This window comes from Erithacus rubecula (genome assembly GCF_903797595.1).
Source record: "Erithacus rubecula genome assembly, contig: SUPER_Z_unloc_2, whole genome shotgun sequence".
In the NCBI taxonomy this organism is placed as follows: Eukaryota; Metazoa; Chordata; class Aves; order Passeriformes; family Muscicapidae; genus Erithacus; species Erithacus rubecula.
Genome location: NW_027635860.1, coordinates 5736709 through 5751407, shown reverse-complemented (window position 1 = coordinate 5751407; position 14699 = coordinate 5736709).

Below are 14699 nucleotides of genomic sequence, written 5' to 3'. Positions count from 1 at the left end.
TATAAACCTTAGGCAGATGAGAAACCAATGAAAAATTGTAACATCAGAAATATTTGGATTCATGTGCCATGCATGTCTCTGATTCTTTGTAAACTGCAAATAAGAGAATGTACAGTCTCCTATTTTGTTTTTATACTGCAATTTAGGAAAATGCGCTTGGACTAAACTGTGGTATTTCTCTTTAAACATTTCTGGATATATATTAAGGAATTCTCTTCATAAATTCCATTTCATAAAAGAAATAGAGCAGTAGGAAGCCAGTTAAAAGTGAAAGTTTTATTATATTTACATATTATTTTTATATATTTACATATTGCTTATGTAATAAAAAGTTAAAATAGGCATTTCATATTTAATAATTAAATTATCCTCTTTAGTAAATGGGAAGAGCTGTTGAAAGTGATGGGAGTTTTCTTAATGTTTTCATTTGCGCTTTGGTTCAAGCATTCTATATATTAATGTTCATGAATGCCAGTGAAAGAAATAACCAAAGTAGTGACTGTAAAATCCAAAGACACGGTACTTGTTTGCATCTGGAGACCCTGATATTCAATCTCAAAACTGCCACTCTTACCCCAGGAAAGGTAAAATTTTAGGCCTTTTTTGCAGAGTTTACTCTTTATGGTTAGGTATTTAGGGTGTGGTAATAGGTTGAGTGTGATTACAATTTTTCATCTCATACATGAAGTCTTTGCTTCTACCATGAGAAGAGACATTTGTGACCGGGTAATCTTGAGGATGATGTCTCTGAAAATAAAAAAATAAAAAAAACTGGAAAGGAAATTATGTAAGAAATTTTAAGGGAGTTTAAAAAATAGAAGTAGACACTTTTATTTTACTTTCCTCACCATTAAAATCGCAGGATCTTAGGAGATACTGTGTTTAAGACCCAGAGTGAGCAATAAAACCCTCTGTAATTGAGTTGTTATACTTTCAGCATGTCATTTTTTAAGCAAAAGTTTAACTTTCATTATTTTATTCCTTCAGGGATGAGGAGCAGGTATTCAAAAGCTCTGGGAACTTTCATTTTTAACCTTGCAAGTTTATAGTGTAACAGATTGGAAGTCTGTGATCTGTGTCTGGCTTTATCTTTTGGTTTTGTTCAAACAGTGAACTGGGAACTAACTGGGAAAGATTGTAGCTACCCAGTAGCTTAGTTTGGATGCACTGAGATGGTAGCTCACAGTGCAGCTGTGCTTCCCAGCTGCAGAGGCTGCAGCTGATCTGGGGTGCAACCGGGGATTTCTTCATCCTTGGCTTTGTGCTCACAGTCAGGGGGGAAAACTATAAATTTTAAAGGGAAAGAAATAAAGAGATCTCTCTAGAAATGTGGTGATCTGCAGAGAAGGAGGGTGATGTCTCTGGAAAAGTTAGTATTGCTAAGCATTCAGTAGAAAACTATGACACAATGCACAAGCTGTTGTAATGCTGTAATTTTCTAGCTTCTGGGTGTTTTTATTTCAGTTCTGAAAAGGTGATTTTTGAAAACTTCCAAGCAAAACTGTAAAGAGAAGGGTATTTCTTTACTCAGTAGTGATTGATTCCCATCTGGATCGTTATGAAAATTTGGAATCACAGTTCCAATTACTTGATCAATTGGAGTTGCTAATAGCACTGGATCACAGTCTCTTTTGTAGACTAGCCAATTAGGGGAAGAAAGGATGTAGTTGTTAGTAGATGTCACAGAAACTGGTTGAAAACAAAAGAGTGCAGGTATCTGTGAAATCTTGGTTCTATTCAGCAGTCTGGAGACAATGTTTGTGTATTTAACACAATGTATCGTTATGCCCTGCCTATGTTGCATCTGTCTCTTGAAGTCTGCTCTGCTTTTTATTTCTTTCTTGTTAGCCTAAATTCTTCAGCTTGTTTCCAAGCAGATGAGCTTCCTCAGTGTCCTGCATGGGCATCATCAATGAGTATTGACAAGCAACAGGCAGGATTTCTCAGCTCTGAGTTCTGGTGCCACAGCAGCTTCTGGGGGCCAGTACCATAAATTGCATGAAAAAACCCAAAATGCTCTCAAAATCCTTTAGTCACTCAGTTAATGTATGAGAAGGACATGCATGTAGTCTGATGGTGGAAGAAGTGTATGAGGCAAAGTAGTCATCTGTTTTGATAGAGTGTTCAGAAAATCATGTTGCTGCTCTCTAGAAGTATGGAGCGTGGGTAAACTACAGTGTTTAGAAGCTGGCCAAAATCTGGCCAGTTTTTGGAAGGCTATTACTGGGCATGGGTGCTTGCAGTAAGGTAAACCTCTTGCCACCCGCAGTATCTTCCCCAAACATGCAGATAAAATAGATTCACAGTTAAATGGCTGTAGAAAAAAACTGAGGGAAAATGAGATTGTTCCTCTTTAGTCCCCTTTTCAGAACAGCTGATTTAGTTGAATCTTATAAGAAAAATTCAGACTGACAGAGACATGCAGCAGGAAGAATTTCAGCTTGAGCACTTAGAGTTTGACAAAGTTATGAGCAACTGAATCAGGTTCCTCTAACAGAAAGTGTTATGCAAACTTCACTGGTGGAAGTATCACCAGTGTGTATGATATGAGTATAGACATCCATTTGTATGCATAAGCAAATAGTATCAGTGGCTCAGCTGTGTGATGGTGTTAGAGATCAAAGCAATGGAAGAGGCACAGGAGTCAGCTGGTAAGCACCTTGTTCATTTTAAGCTTTGCAGGGTCAGTTCAATAGTGGCACTTCAATTGTAATGCAGGAGGACTTACCTTTTGAGGACAATAAAGCTACTTTTAGTCCAGCAAAAAAGAAATATTTAAGGAGAGCTCAGCTGTCTCATTGTTTAAGTGTACTAGTTTGGTGGAAGTCTATGAAGAATTGAGCTTAGGAGGATATATTGAATCTATGAAGTAACAGCTCTGAAAAAGTTTGCCCTTTGCCTCTTCTGTGTGTAATTTGTTCTCAAGAACCATGCAGTATAGTTCCTCTACTTAGGAAAGGAAAGAGTGTGAGTTTTTAATACGCAGTAAACTTATGTCCCTGGTTTACTTCTTTTTGTAATTATAATGGAAAATAATATTTCAAACACTCAGTGATTTTAGCTTAACTAAACAAGTAGTGACAGAAACAACATAAGTCTCTAGGAAAATTGTGGGGAGGACTTCTCCCTATGCAGTAAAAATAGCTTTAATATGTTTGCATCAGCAGTTTCTCCTCTTGAAACTATTTAGATGGCACAGGCTTTTTGCTATTTCTCTTTGCCATAGTATGCACATACTGGAGTAATCCATTTTTTTCATCAGTGTGTTACTAATAATGAGCCACCTAAGCTCTGAAAACCTCCCTCGGCTCTTAGCTGTAAAAGAATGCTCAAAGGATTTAGGGATGTCAGTCATCATCTGGTTTTTTAGCAGGGGTATGTATATGTGTGCACAGGGATGAGGGGAAGAGAGCCCAAGCTGGAGTTCAGAAATTACACTGTGTGTGTGGTCTGAGGTTATTTCTCATTTCATGAAATCCACGCTTCATTCCTGGCTCAGACAAACTTGCACGTCACTGAATAAGTCCCTTATCCAGTTTCCAAAACACTGAAGAGATTTGAAAGGGCTCTGTGGGTGGACTGCTACTATCAGCAAAAGCAAATAAGCTAGCCTATTTAGTTAAGCATTTTTTAATACTTAAGCAGAATAACCAACAGCAGTACTTGAACAGTTGTGGCCAACCAAGGGAAGAGAAGGAAGGGAAGAAACCCACAAGTTTAAGCAGTCATTAATTAGCATTAAAGGCTATATTATAGTTCCTGGTGTGTGAAGGTGCTGTCTGATCAGTCCTGGAAGAACACTAGGGAATGATTAAATGACTGCCTGTGCTGCTAACAGTCCCCTGTGGTTTGCTGCTCACAGTTTATTCAGCATTTCACCTTCTTTTAATCAAAAGTGGTGTAAAATTATTATAGTAAGCCCCCAGGAAGACGAATGCAAAGAATCCTTGTATCAAGCTGGTTTGCTGTCCAAAATAAGTAAATGGCTCTTCTCTGGAGTACTACAAATATCCAAAGCAAAGCATTACTTTAGCAAATTCTAGCTCTGTGATAAATCTCAGAATCCAAAATAAATGATGGTTCATTTCATGGCAGAAAGAAAATACAATAAACAAAATATTACTATTCGTTAAATTTGAAATTATTTGGCCAGACTGTGGTTGTCTACTCCAAATCCTGTTTTCAATCCAGTATTAAGTGATCAGTGTGTCTCTAATCTTGACACATTGACTCCAAATGAGCAATGCACCTGGCTCTGCAATTGCCCAATCCACGTGCTTAACGATTACCTTCATTTTAGCTCTGAACTAAATCAAGACAAAAGAGTCTCTTTTAAAGCGAATCTCAGAGAGAAATCTTGTATCCTGGGAGATGGGGATCTGTGAAAGCCTGGGCACTGCAGTGTGGTAACATGATTTGATGAAATCCTGTGAGAGATACGTGACAATGGTCCCCTTGCCCTGGGTAGCATGGCCTGGGTCCACACCTCTCACAGCTCTAGCAGAGTGCAGGGCTGAAGGCTTTTGGTCAAGGAGTGAGGTTCCTGCTTCCTTGTGGCATGGGAGAGGAAGTAATCAGGTTGCAGATAGGGGATGTTACTGAAACCTTTGCAACCCAGAATGCAACTTCAAATGACTTCTACCTCCCAATACCAATGTTAAATTAGGTTCTAAGGGTTTCATGTTCTGAATAAACAGTAGAGAAATGGATGTTGCCAAGAGGCTGTTAAATCATAAGGAAGAAGCAAGAAGTATTTGATGTTTTTTTTCCCCTTCACGACATTAGCAACTCGTACTTTGCCTAGTGTGGGCCAAAGACAGATGAATTGCCAAGCCATGTTGCATGTTGACTTTTCAGGTTTCATGGACCTGGAAAGAACTGGTGGCTGTGCAGCTCTTGCTTGTGTTCACAGGCTGCTGCCACAGGTTTTCTGCATCATGTCTTCAGTGTGGGAAAGGGGGCAGGCTTACCCTTCCCTTTGATGGTGTATCTGCATCTGTGCCTTGTTTCCCTCTTCCTCACAGGGAAAGTGAAGCACAAGGCAGGCAAACTGCATATGCAAAAACGCTGTGATGGACCTAGGTTGACATAGATCTTAACTGTAGAACTGTTCTTCCTTTCTTAGATTGTGTAATGTGTGATCTGCCTGCAGGAGATTTCCTGCTGTACTGCTTGAGAGATCTGAACAGTAGGTGCTGAAGGGAGTTGTGACGTGATCCATATTCAAGGATGAACGGTATGGAAATCCCTAAAGCATGTGCAGTTACTCTCTGGACAGGTGAGACAAGATAGACCCTGAAGAGATAAGTTTGTTAGGGCATCCATAATGAAAGTTAAGGGTAAACAAATCTTGCCAGTGAAACCAGGTGGCTGATGGGGAGAGGTGGCATTTGAAGAAATTTTTAGGATTTGCTAGGGGTCCATCACAAAAGATTCAGAGACATTTGAAAAATAGAATACTAATTCACTGCAAGTAATTTTGTGTTTTCTCTGCCCTTGGATGACAGCAATTGATGCTGAATATTTTCACGCTTTCACCAGCCCCAAAGCTGAAATTTGCTTGTTTATTTAGTCTGACTAGTTCTGAACAAGGTGCTAGTCTTTAATTCCTTTGTGCTTAAAGCACACCAGTGTATCCAGCTGCTGAATATAGGGCTTTTCTCAGGAGTTGTCTGCATTAGCATCTGGCTACTAAGACCAAGTTGTGCTGCCAGACTTCCACAACTTCCTGTCAAAGTCCAGACAAGGCTTTCCCAGAGCTGGATGAGCCTAGGAAATAAACCCACCAAACCCAAAACCCGCTTATAGAAATCAATGCCAGTTTCAAATACCACATTTTAAAGAGCTTCTGCTTGTGAAGCTAGCAATCAGAAAACCTCTCTCTGTCTGGAAAAGGACTCTGAACCAACTCCTATTATAGGACCTGACACTGAGTTCCTGGTGGTAGATGACCACATTACTCTTTGGGGCCTGTGGGTGTCAAAGAAAAGATGCATGGGAGAAAAGTCACCAGCTGAAAGCATGGATATGTTTTGAACACTGGAGGTAGTTTAGTAGCCTGAGCCTGTTTCTGATTAAAATAAGAGTCCTTCAGATGAATGGAATGTAAACCACATACCAATTATTGGAATCCCATAAAGGAAACTCCCTTTTCCGTCCGTCTATTCATCCATCTGCCCACCCACAAAAGTACAGTGTCTCAGAAATATCCCTCGGCAGAAATGATGGAAAAATTCAGTGCTTGCTTCCTTTTTCCTTACCTCCCAGGTGCTGGATGACAGCTAAAGAGATGAAATTGCAGTGAAGCTACTTAAACAGTTATCAAAGAAATGGACCTGCTAATTAAAAGGATAGTATTTCCTGGCACAAGAGAAAACACACAAAGTTAAATCTTGAGGCTTTCCTCAAGCAAACTTCTGTGGGAATGTGACTGTGTGAGGGCTGCAGAAAAAAGCCCTAAGAGTAAGACCCACTCAAAGCAAAAGCATTAGATCAGTGCACTCATTAAAACAAAGTACTAAGACGTGCATATACCTGTTTCATTTGGCAAATTTCTCACTCCTTTGTGTTCCCATTGCACTTTTCATTGAGGCTTTTCCATGTAATTGATTGCAGTAATTAATGTTCACATTGCTTACTTCTGTGAGGCAGAAGGCATTTCTCCCAGGTCAGCTTTGCATTTTAAGTGCTACAGTATCTGTTTTACAGATGACAAAACTAAAGACAGAAAGTTTAGAATCAGCAAATCAGTGCTGGAGTATGTTAGAGTCCCATTGCTGTCTCTGACCACAGTAAACACTGCTTCTCCTAAGTATGCTCTAATCTCAAACACACTGCTTAAATGAGATCTTCCCTATTTGAGTGAAGGCAATAGATCTGTTTTCAAGAACACCCTCTAACATCCCTGACACTGCATTGGGGAATCTAAATCTGTGGTAGAGGTAATGCTAGAAAATGCCTTTTTACACTGGCTGTAATTGCAGGACAGTTCAGTGTCATTGCACAAAGGCACCCTTTGGACAGCTGGAAGAAGTTTTAAATGTTAATAGTTTAGGCAAGATTTGGGTCTACAGTAGTATTATGGTCTAGTTCATGGTAATTGTTTTTTGATACTCTGCTGGCCTCTAGAGGGATAATTTATATGGGCTGGAGCAGTAACCAAGGGATTTTAAGCAATACTGCCTGCTCTTCAATCTTCTTGCCAGGTAGTTCTTTCCTATTTGGCAAGGCCTTTAAGTAATGAGGCTTTGTAGCTCTCTGGAAACACTTTCTCTTTTAACCTCCATGATTTTCCATCTCTCTGGGCAATACATGTAAGGTATGTTTCTTCTGTTTGAATAAATAAGGGTAGAAGATCCTGGTAATAAACACCGCTCAACCGCTGAAGTGAGAACCTCTGAGGAAAATGTGTCAAAGGGGCAAGTGAGAGAGAGAAATGCAGAAAAGCCAAGAGAGCATTTTGTGCATAACATTTGTCCATAATTTAAAAGCTCTTAAATGCTAAGAAATCTTGTCATGAATGCTGTCATGTTTACTGAAAATAATGACTGCATTGTAAAAAATAAAATCTTGACTTTTAAATTCCCAAAAGCCAGAAGATCTTCCTTGGATTTTTCTGCTTTCTTCTTACACTCACTGTAAGGATTTGCTGTACTCTCCAACTCATTCCCAGACTCTATCTTCATGTTTTCCAGGATATGTGTATTAAATCTGAAAAAAAAAACGTACAGAAAAGGTGAAAACTTACTGCAGAGAGCAGATAATGGTCTGTAAACAGTACCTGCTTTCAGGAAATGTTGTTAACTTTCATATATTCATATATTCTTAATGTTTAAAGTGTACCTCTCTGTAACTTCAGAGTGTAACAGGCATCTTGGTACATCTATGTGAAGGCTTGAATTATTGTTTCAAAGTAATTTATACCCCTTATCCAACCGCATATGTCCTTCAGGTCCTTGGCTCTGTCTGTGCTTTGCCTCCAATCACTATGGCCACTCTCCCTCAGCTGAAGTGTTCCTTGTCTCCTCAGGATAAGCCATTACCAGCTTATTGGGAATTGTCCACCTGCAGGGAGGTTGGCTTGCTGGACCCCAGTGCAAAGTAATTTTTAACTCATCTGTGCCTAGTGATACTGTAATTGAAGGATATGTTTCTATTAAATTCTTTTCTCTTTGGAAACTATTGGAAACTTTCAGTGTAGGGAGGAACCTTGTCTAGAGATCATCCTGATTCAGGTGCTATTTGAATGTTTAGGCTAACATATATATTGACCAGTTTCCCTCACAAAGTCCTTTGCACCATTAAAACAAGTATGGCAAATATTACTGGTAGCAAAATGTCAAGTAGGGCCTTTTGTGGCCTTACTCTGGTAGGATACACATAATAAAATACCAAAGGAAACAAAACACTGTAATAATCAAGATCTATATGGCTGTAATCTACAACAAAACTAATTTTGCTTTCCAGTCTCGTGGAAAAAGGAAAGATTCTACACTAGTGTACCTGTCTTCTCTAGCAAGATTTCCTCTCATTCCTTCCCTGTGTTGTTGTTCTGCAGCTGTGCAGTTCAACAGAGTTGCTTATCAAAATTTGCATATACTCTTTAATGTACAGGAAGCTCACATGTCAAAAAGGTGCAGTGTACTGGAGTGCCAAGTAAACACTTGGTGGAAAGTTTTAAAATTGTCTGAATAAGCAACTGGTTCTTGCTGTGTGCCACTTGAGAAGTCAGACAAGTTAGTCATTATAAATCTGATCTTCATGTGGCTTTGTATTTAGTAAGAACTACTGTCAAAGTTTATGGTGGATCTGTGTAGTTCACATGTGCTATTAGGAAAAATGTGTTTCCAAGTGGAGAACAAATGAAACAAAGGAAATTCTGGCTGTTTGATCCAATTAAGGATGTTAAGAACTGTGTAAAGCTGCAGAGTTTCAATGTTTTGCAGCCTTGGTTAGTGTGTGGTACATGAAAGCAGGCAACCAAAAACCAGTGATTGGCTGACGTGGCCCTAAAATGTGTACTAGAAATTACTGGATTAGTGGTGATGGTAACTACAGGCAGGAACAGCAGCAGAGTTAAATCATCTGTGCAGCAAATAACTGGGGCCAAAGAGAAAGCACTAAGACCACATTGAGAAACTCTGTCCTTCTGTTGTGGGAAGCAGCCTCAAATGCAAATGCTTATTGGTTTGAACAAACCTTGTAGAAACTGATGGAAATTTAAACATACTTGAAAAATCCATAGTTCAGTGTGAGCCTTTCAGGAATAAAATAACGGGGTGTTCTGGATTCATCAGATTGCAGATAACAACACTGAACTTGTTGAAAATGTTGCAATTCTGCAGCTGCTGTGTGACAGAACAATAATCAACATGTTGTTAAATGAGAGTTAAAACAGAGCTTGTTACAACCTCCATGCTTCCTCCAGCTTCACATCTAGATTGTCACAGATGACCTAGAGGGATGAATATGCAAAACATCTAGATGCTATGAGTAACTTAAACAGAGGAAATCCCTCTCTTTCTCTTGGGTGTTATTACAGTGAAGTTCTCATGTAGTTGTAAAAAGCTGACACTTAAATTCTGTCTTGTGAATTACAAGGAGTGTTGAGTTCTTTGGCAGAGAGCAGAAAAAGAATATTCATCTGATCTGCAGAAGTACAGAATATTACAATGAAATCTATATTATGTGCTGAATCTCACCACCTTTCCTTACTCAAGTTTTGGTCTGAATGACTCATTATGCTCTTGAATTCGGAGGCTGTAGCAGTGAATATGTGTAGTCTTAGTGAATATGGCCAAAGTGCCTGAGGACACAGAAAAAAGGAGGGGGAAAAAAATTAATTCCTGCCTAAAAAAATGGAGCTTCAGTTTCATTTGTGTCAGTGTTGGGTCAAAATTTCTGGGAAGTCTGAGAAGCCCATTGTAGGTTTATCCACATGGATTAAATTCATACCATGTGCAGAAAGGTCCTTCCACTCTTTTAATTTCACTCTTCAACATCAGCAAAATGTCGTAGTGCTTGACAGAGGAACTTAGTGGCTATTAAGGGCTTCTGGGTAGAAAATTATTTTCTTGTATTGCAAATAACCAACCTTGCTCTTAGAGTACACATGAAGATCCTATGAGAATGACAGAAAAATGTGCTCATTTATGGTACCAGTTCTTAGGATAGCCATTTCAAGCTATCAGTCAAGTTACAAGTGTTGGTTGTTTGCCAGTGGAAGGAGGAAGTAGCAGTGGTGGCAAGGAGCTGGCAGCAGTTCTTTTGTCACAGTCTGATATGCTGGGGTGAAATCTAATAGTCCCACAGTGTCTAAATAGTGGGACTGACTCATATACTGGATTGACTCATCTACTGGAACCACTGTTCACAGCATTCTTTAGTTGAAAGCAAGTTAGAGTGGTTAACTTGTTTTTTCAGGTGGTTGTTGCCATGCATTGTGGGTCTTCTATGCTTCAAGTAACATCAGGTTCTTGGGAAGCTGCTGAATCAGAATTCTTTGGGTGATTTAAATAGATACTCACATACAACTAGGAGGGAAGATGCCCTAGTAACTTTTTAGTATCTTCTTATAGATTCATAAGAGTTTAAAACCAGAAGGGACCATTAGCTTCTTTCAAAACCATTGAATTTAATTTGCTCTACATTAGGTCATTAAGCATACTAGAGTACAGGTATATTAAACCCTCACTGTGCTTTATACAGAGTTTAAATGTATGTTCTATATGAAGGTCAGCCAAAGCAATATGTGCATAAATAGCCTTCAGGTGTAATAATCACAAATCTTAGTATTTGAAAGCCAACCTATATTTCCACATTATTTTGCTGAATCAAGAACAAAAGATATGTGTAGAGCCATCCCATCAGCCATTCTTATAAATAAGTCTACAGCATCAAAACAAAAAAAAACCTGACTTCCAGTAAACTTTTAGTTGTTTGTTTGTTTTGTTTTTAGAAAACAGGAGTACAGGAATGCATTAAGTCTTTGTATTTTCCAGACTCTGTACCACTACCTCGCTTGAGTTTGAAATTGCCAAATAGCATTTCCAATGGGAACTCTAACATGGAGTACAGCTTCCATGACTGCATACTTTTTCATCAATGAGATTTTAGGAATTTTTCAAGAGAGGAAAGAATATTAGGAGAAAACTGCTACTTTCATTTTGCATTGGAGACTTTTCCTGGCAACCATCTGAGTGGGCCAGTTCAGCACACTGTATGCAGTAACACAAGAGACTGTAGTCATTAATGGAATACTTTGTTATCTGGAGGGGTTTGTTTAGCCCTGATTACTGAGGAAGATGTTTACTGACTCAGGGAGAGTCAGATGATAAAATTCAATCACTGACAACTGAATTCTCTCTCTCTTAACACCTTTAATGTGGATCATACTGTCAAGAATCTAACACCTTTCTGCAGAACTGCAGAGCACTCACAGGAGCCGTGGAAGTCAATGGAAGGGTCACCTGGAAAATGCAAAATTCCTGCTAATTCTAAAAAGTTGGAAAAAATCTAGGAACCTCACTTTAGACACCCTGAAGATGTGATCCTCTTGGACATTAATCTGCTGTGCTTCAATTTCCATCTCTTATAGTAGACCCTCACTTCATAGATTTGATATAAATGCAGTCTGTGAAGCACTCAAGTATTACACTGAGAAGGGAAACAGAGAGTCATGCAAGAAACTCAGCACTTCTGTCTTCAAAATTGTCTCTGAATTATGCAGAAGACACATGCTGAAGACTGGGAATTGATGACTAGCAGTCCAGTCTGTCAACCCTCACCATATCCTAAGGCAGTTACACAAGAGACCCCACATTCTGGTATTCTTCATTTTAAAGAACTGAATCTGTGAATTCCTTGTAGGTTTTTAGTCCTACATGTGTGCAGCACACACACAAAATAGTGTGTCCCTCATAGCTTTTCTTTTCATCATCCTTATAATCCTTACCCTAATTGGAATTTACTAAAATATTCCTTATATTTCTATATTTTTCTTTTGCTAGAAAACTGCTTGTGGTTTTTTTTGCATCACTCTATCTCTTATGTTTAAATCAGAAAAGTAAGTATTTTTTTGTTCACAGCATACCCGCCCTACTTCCAGAATAGGAAAGAAAATCTAGGTCTTTGCATGTCATAGGATTGTCCTGTCCTTATCTGCTCTGGTTCTCCCTTCTCTAAGTGGTCATTTATGGAAAAAGGCTTTTCACCCAGGGCACTGGAATAGGCTCCCCAGAGAAGTGGTCACCAGCCTGACAGAGCTCAAGGAGGGGTTTGGACAATACTGTCATGCACATGGTGTGACACTTGGGAATGACTCTCTGCACCACTGAGAGTGGGGCTCAATGATCCTTGTGGGTCCCTTCCAACTCAGCTTGTTCTAGGATTCTGTGATCCAGCTAACAATTATTTGGCATCTGCTTTGGTTCCACTTCCTTACTCCCTGCACTACCCTTCTTTCTGAGGATGTCCTGTCTAATGTTTCAGTGAAGAAATTTCTCTGATAATATCAGTATTCACAAAAATTGCCTCATACAAAGCACAGGACAGTGCATTCTTTTCCCAACACAGTATGAGTTGCATTCTCATCTTTTTGTGTAGTTGTTGCTTAAATTTACCTTGTGTCTCACTTTAGGTCTGTCAAATCCTACAGGTCTTTGTCTTCGACCAGCAAAGGAAACCTCATAAAAATTTGAATGACTATTCATTTAATTTAATGGGTTTAATTCTTACTTCAAGGACATCATTCTGACCTTATTGGAATTTCCCTTCTGGAAGACTTATCTATCAAAATTATCATTACATATAATCATCACTGTAAAAAATAAGAGGCTGTCTAGATACAGTGTGCATTTATAGTACCTGTAGGGATGTGACTGAAAGATCACACTTACAGATGTAAGCCTCAGGGTGTGGGATCCTCTTCCAAATGTCTCTCCATAAAACAAAGGAATTTTGCAATGTGCTGCTCTCCCAGCCCAAGCCAGTCGGATATTTCCCATTGATTACATGGAAAATAGATTAATGTGTAATGAAGCTGACAAATATCCAGCTCGTGCATGTGCCATATTTGACATTCTACACTTTGTTTTGTACCTGTTCTTTATCTAGCTCATAGAAACCAAATATGGTGTCCTTGGGTGAAACATTAGACCAGGACACTGCTGGGTTCTTCAGGATTTGCAGCTTCCAGATGCTTTTACACAACTGTTTGAAACTGAGATGTTGAGTGTATGGCTTTAATTTTGTTTTTCTACATTATGTCCTGTTGCTCCTTTGTCTCCCTTCCTTTGTGTGGTATTTGTGATGGCTTAAGGTAAGGGTGTATACTGGCCGTCCATTTTTATTGGGGCTCTGGATCCAACCAGTGCTGCTAGTCATTGAATTAATTTCTCTATCTATTAGTTTTTTATAAGCTTCTTTACGGTGTCTGAGTAGCTGTGTCTTTCTTTGGCAAAAATATTTGACACTCCTAGATTGAGTGAAACAGAAATTTTTGAATTAATTAATGAACTCTGCTAATGATAAGAATAATGTGAAAAAATAAATTGGTGCTTTGAAAAGACCTCTATGTTGTGTCTCATAAAAGAACCTTCAGATGTTCTTTAGTATGAACTGTATTTATTTTTATTACTCTTCCTAATATCTAATAATGAAACCTTGTATTTATGTGCCTCATCTTCAAAGTGCTTTGAAAACATTTGTTATCTGAACATCTGCAGGATGGGATCTCCATCTGTTCCTCAAAATAATCTTAAATGAGAGCAGCACAACTTTACCACATGCCAGACTTTGGGGGGATGATTTTGCTTCCACTATATTTACCATTTGCCCAAAGGTTTACAGTGTATTTTAGGCATTCTTGGCTGTAGATTAAAACATGCTATAGCAAAATAATACATTTTTCTAGGACACAAAAATTGAATTTGTTTCTTTTGTATCTGGAATTTTTTAATATGTGCTACTTGGTTGCCTTAATCTCAGAATTCTGTGACATTCTAATGCAGCACGAAAGTGTTTTAACATGTTCCATTCCATCTGAGTTTATTTACCATGTTCTTTCTTCACTACAACAAATTTGCATTTTTACTGTTGTATTAATTGTTCCATCACCCTCCAGTTACAAGAGTTTAATGTGTTTCCAGTTGTGTGACCTGGTCAAATTCGTGTCTTCTACAAGAGTCAGACATCACCTGTATGGTGTTGAGGGGAAGTTTCAAGCAAGATAAGTGAGCACAACTGATTGGCTTGGTTGTAAAATGCCCCCTCCCCAGACGAAGATTTTGGTGACACAGCTGCAGTGTAAATGTTTAGTATCTAGCAGGGCTACTGCCTGCTGCCATTTGTGATTAGCCAGTGATTATCACCTGCCAGCCACAGAGACAGAATGGTAACAGACTGCTCCTTGTTTCCCTGCCGGCAGAGCTGGCTATAACCTAGCAGTGACTTGGGGTGATTTTCTGTGATTTGCAGCTAGTAGAAGAGTATTCTCAGGAAGTTAAGCACCTCAAGAAGTCCATATCCTTCTCCAAAGCATCTCCCATAGACCCCTGTGTAGCAGTGGAGCTCAGGAGAAGCCTTCTGTATCAATAAGATCACACTGCTAAAAAAAATTAATTAATTATATGGTAATCGAGTGAACACTTGCTCTTGTACTCTGCATTCATTGGGATCTCACATCAATCTTTTGGGTGTGA